The sequence below is a fragment of the Oryx dammah genome, unplaced genomic scaffold, assembly GCF_014754425.2.
Source record: "Oryx dammah isolate SB20612 unplaced genomic scaffold, SCBI_Odam_1.1 HiC_scaffold_22, whole genome shotgun sequence".
NCBI lineage: Eukaryota > Metazoa > Chordata > Mammalia > Artiodactyla > Bovidae > Oryx > Oryx dammah.
In genome coordinates, this window is record NW_024070206.1 from 13,889,351 (window position 1) to 13,895,060 (window position 5,710).

Genomic DNA, 5,710 nt, shown 5'->3' on the forward strand with positions numbered 1-5,710 from the left:
CTCATGAAACTGCAATCAAGGTGTCCCCTCGAACTGTGTTCTAATCAGGAGACTCAGTTGGGGAAGAATCCATTTCCTTTTTCATGTGGTTGTTGTAGCTGTGGGATTCATGGACGCTTGCTTCCCAAAGCTAGAAAGGGAGAAAAATTGTCTCTAGTGTTCAGCTACTATCAAAATGGAGCAAAATAATGTACTGTGATCACCAAAGTGACACCCCATCATCTTTGCCAGATTGCACTGGTTAGAGGTCAGTCGTGGGTCCCACCCACACTCAAATGTCTGATCATCTGTGGGCAGGTCTCTGTGGGCATGCCCTTGGAATCTGTCCTCCACATGGTTAGTTTTCTACTCTAATCCACATTTCACTGTGGAGCCAGTTTAGTTTTCCTAAAGCATATACCTGACCTTACTAGTCTTCTGCTTAAATGTCTGTATTAGTTAAAATTCAGATTTTCTTATATTAGCATTTAAGTTTCTCTCCAAGTTTCTGGCAGTTATCTGTCAAAATGGCCATTATGCAAAGCCTTTGACCCAGACTGTATCCCAGATCTCTACCCCCACATTAATGCAGGAATGAGTGCACAAGTGTAATCACTGTAGAATTGTTGGAAATAACAAAAGATTGGAAACAATCCCGATGGGAGGGGCTGGGTGAATACTTCACTGTACATCCAATCAATGGAATACTACACAGCCACAAGAAGAAGGAGGCAGCTCTTTATAAATTCAGGTAGCGTGATCTATACCAGTGATTCTCAGAATATGGTTCCTTGACCAGCAGTGTCGCCTGGGAGCTTGATGGGGATGTATGACCTCAGGTCCCACCCTGGACCAACTGAATGCAAGACCCTGAAGTGAGGCTCCACAGTCTGTGTTTTAGCAAGCCAGTGGGTAATTATGATACACACTCCATTTTGAGAACTACTGGTTTACAATATATAAAATTAAATGGAAAAAGTAGAAAGGTATTATATATATATATATATATATATATATATATATATATACACATATAATGCTACTATTTGTGCATGAAGGGCAAAAGAGGTATCTTATTTTCTTGTATATGCATAAAATATCTCTGTAAGGGTACATAAGAAACTACTAACATTGGTTGCCTTTGACATGGGGAATAGGATAGCTGGGGGCAGGGATGGGAAAGTGACTTTTCACTGTGTATCCATTTGTACCTTTTGAATTCAAACCATTTAATGTGTTGAAAGAAAAGTGAAGTCACTCAGTCATGTCCGACTCTTTGAGACCCCATGGACTGTAGCCCGCCAGGTCCAGGCAAGAATATTAAAGTGGGTTGCCATTTCCTTCTCCAGGAGATCTTCCTGACCCAGGGATTGAACCCAGTCTCCCACATTGTAGGGAGACGCTTACCATCTGAACCACTGGGGAAGTCCTTATGTTAAAATATCGAAATACAAAAGGCCCCATCCACCAGGCCTCAGTTTACTCCCTTAGCTTTCCCTCTTGCCTCTCACGCGGCCTGTTCACACAAGCCAAACTTGCCTCTTCACTCTCCCTTGGGTTAGGGTCACAGTTCCTGGCCATGGGCCTTTGCTTTCTTCTGTTCCCCCAACTGGAACTCCCTTTACTCTTCTCTACATAATCAAAGCCAACTCAAAGGTCAGGCCCAGATGGTGCCTCCTTTTAGGGTTTGCCTGACCCCTGCCCTGCAGGCAGGATTAACTGGCCCTTCTCTCTGGCTTCCCCAGACCTCTCTGCTGCCCACTGCCCAGCTGTCTTCTTTAATAGATGGGTGACTCTCTGCAGGAAGGGACCGGGCCTCCCATGCCATTGTGTCCTCAGCATCCAGCACAGCCTGCAAGTTGGTACCTAAGAAACTTTTAGTGAGTAACTTGGACATGGAGATGGGGGCATAGGGACACAGGGTGGCCTAGACAGTAAACAGACCTAAGGGTGGGGATTGTCCAGGGAAGAGAGGGATCAATCTGGGCAGGAAAGCTGGAGAGAGACTGCAGGGAGAAGCTGCTGGTGACTGGGCTTTCTACCAGCTTTGGTTGGGGGCTAAGCCGTCATCAGTGCCTTGAAGGGTGGGGTGAGGTGCTCTTCACCTGGGGGCTTGTGGGATTTGATTCATTTTATTGGATGGGAGAGTTCTTTTAAAAAGCAGGATGTGTGTCTTAAAAAGACCTTTACACAGACTGGCAGAAGGGCCAGTTGCCCTCCCAAGGGGATTATTCTGATTTCACCCAAGTCGAGGTAAAGCTATTTTTTAGTATTAAAAAGAATATCTCCACCCCCCGCCATGCCACACTCTCCCTAACCTCCCTCCATCTTGAGAAAGCATCTGACATTTCCTGCACATTTTAACTTTCTAACCAAATAATGAAATAATCACATTGGCTCCTCAGTCACAGGATTCATTTTCTCTCATTCCTGGGCTTCAAAATTCATCTCATATTTTAATCTGTTTTGAGCTCTTTTCAATTGCCTTGGAGATAGAGCCAAAGGTTTCCTGAACTCCTGTTGCCTGCAGTTGTTTGGTTTCGGTTCCTGTGGGGTATTTTCTTTAATAATGTGGTCTGTCTTGCAGCAGTGGCAGGAGTTCTAGGGGGGTCAGGCCTAGGCCTCACACTTCATGGCTCCCTGACAGCCAGTGAACGCCCCATTCCAACTCTGAGCATCTCATTTTCTGTCTTCCCCTTGCATGGTGCTCTCCTTTGTCAACTGTATCGATGTTTAAAAGCCCAGCCTCAGGTAGAAATTGTCTCCTGACTACTCTAGGCTGCATGGTCTCCTATGAGCATCAAGTAAACATGAAAAACAAAGAGCAATAACAAGCAGCATTTTGGAGCCCAGATATCTTTAATTTAGTGCACCTTCTGGGCACTGTTACGGATTAATTCATTTGACCCCACACTGCCCTCTAAGGTAGTATTAGTTTTAGCGTCTCCATTATTTTGATGAGTTATTGTTTAGTTGCTCAGTCATGTCTGACTCTTTGCAACCCCATGGGCTGTAGCCTGCCAGGCTCTTCTGTCCTTGGAATTTTCCAGGCAAGAATACTGTCCAGGGTTGCCATTTCCTTCTCCAGGGAATCCTCCTGACCCAAGGATTGAAACTCTTGCACTGCAGGTGGATTCTTTACCCCTGAGCCACCAGGGTAGACTGAGGTAAAGAGAGATTGGATGACTTGCCCAAGAGCTGGAACACACCCAAGGTCAGTTTCACCCAGTTGAACTCTTGGTTTTCCTGTTTCCTGTGTGCACATTACAGCTTCCCAGCCAGACAGCAGGCACTGGGGTGGGCGCAGCATCCTTCCAGATGCTGTGTGAGGTGATGTCACTGTGAATACTTGGGGGCTGTCAGAGCTCCATGGCTCATGAGAGACGAGACAGGGTTCTGATCTGGAGCAGAAGGCAGGGGGCTGTCTGTACCTTTCTTAGAGCCATTTGGGGTGGTGGGCGGAGGTACTTGAGAACTTACCCAAGCTTCTTGTGTTAGTTAGAGATGTAAGGGAACTAGGTGATGCAGGTGACGAGACTTCCACTTGGGGGCATGAAACAGGGTGTGTTGCAGGATTGTGAGAGAGAGTTGGGTGCCCATCGAGGAATACCCTGTGACTCCAGGGAGAGGTGAGCTCCCTGGCAAGGATCCCCCTTAGGAATACGAGAAGGGCCCCTATGTGGGAAGACCTCGGCAATGGGGAGGGACCAGTGTCAGCTCTCTGTCCCAGAGGTTCCTCTTGGGAAGTGGGATCTGGTCCTCCACTTGGGTTGTTTTTATTCCATAAAGATGACAACCCTGGGCAGGCATTTCACAGCTTCAAGCCTCAGTTATCTCATCTGTAAAAGGGGAGGAAATACCCAAACCTGCCTTTCTTGTGGGACAGCATTCGAAAAGGCAAATGGGAGCATACCCATCAGGGGCAAAAGCTTTATGGCAGGTAGAGCTGGAATTACATGGCTGGAGACAGTTTCTCTCTGTGTCTTTCCTCCTGATATATTGTCTGATGGGCCTGTGTGTTTGACCAGAATCTTTGAATCTGTCTAGCTTCAGCTTTTCCCTTTCTATCTTGGGCACCTCACATAAACCTTCTGGGGCTGTCTTTTCCTCCACATCAGGGTTCTGAGTCCTCCCTGGGCAGCTGAATCCCTTGGATGCTTCTGATTGCCACCCCCTCCCACCCCCCAACCCCAAAGAGGTTCTGATCCCATGATCCCAGATGCATCCTAAGCTTAATATTTCTTAAGGGCTTCCTCCAAATCCCCACATGCCCCTGCTTTGAGACCTGCTCTCCACATGACGCAGCATAGAGTGTGAATGAAGACACAAGAGGGGAGAGAGGGTTCATCAGAATCTCAATGTTCCTAGTAAAGTTTTTTGAAAATCATGTTTAGTAGATGCTATGATATGTTTTGGAGGAGGAAATGGCAGCCCACTCCAGTATTCCTGCCTGGGAAATCCCATGGACAGAAGAGCCTGGCGGGCTACAGTCCATGGGTTGCAAGGAGTCAGACATGACTTAGTGACTAACCAATGACAACAACTTGATATGTTTTAAGCCTGATTCTGGATGTATTTTTGCAAGGTTAGATAAAATTAAATGAGTACATTGCAATTGTATATTTAGCAAAAGACTGTGCGGGTGAGTTAGCATGAGTCCCCTGTGGGATCGAGAGATGGGACTCTGAAGTTGCTGGGACCCCAGGGTAAGCAGCAGACCGGAGCCAGGAAGCCAGGTTACCAACGCTGGCCCCATCACTCTCTTACTCTGTGAGTCCGAGGAAGCGTCCTCTTGTGTCTCATGGGACTATTCACGCCTATCTCAGAGAGTCATTGCGCGGGATGAGTGAGATCATTCATGCAAACTTTTTGAGAAACTAAGACTTCTATAGAAATGAAAATATGGCATGAACACCATTGTGTTCTGTATTCTGTCGCCTGTGAGTCTCTGGACATCATTCCTTAGGAGGGCTGCCTGACACGGGGAGACCAGATGTCCCAAATTCGTGGGCTCCCACACAGGTTTACCCCACCTGTGCATTCCAGACTTCATCCACTCCTGGCACCATTTACCTTCCCCTTTCCAGCTCCCGTCTTCAAATTCCCATCGCCCTTCTTCCCCTTCAGGCAGAAAACTATTCTTCCATCCTGTGGTAAAAAGAAAACACACTTGGGACCCTCTTCCCTTCCCCTTTGCCATATGAGGTTTCTAGGACATGTAAGTCATGGCGAGACCTCCCTTTTCCTCTCAGAGGCCACGCATTTCCTATGCCTGCCAGCCACTCCATCCTTGTCTACCTGAGGTCTCTGTCACAGATGCGGTGTGGACCCTTTGGGACCCTTTATGTGGACCCTTTATGTGTCCCAATACTGGAGTGGGTTGCCCTTTATGACACATTCTCCTTCCTCTGGCTCCCTCACATCCTCCCTTCACCTTCACCCTCACCCTCAACTTTGCATCAAGATAACCTAATTTGAGGGATTCCACTTCTGAAATATTTCTCATACCTGTAGCCTCCCCTCAGTGCCCACCACCACTGCCTTGGTTCAGCCCTCCTCTCACCTGGACTGTCTCTCACCTGGGCTATTGGTCCAGCCTCTTAAGGTGTCCTGACCTCCCGCCCTGGCTGCCTCTGTGCTCTAGAGTCAGTTCAATGCAAAGCCCTTTGTGCTGTGCTAAGTCGCTTCAGTCACGTCTGACTCTGCAACCCAGTGGACTGTAGCCTGTCAG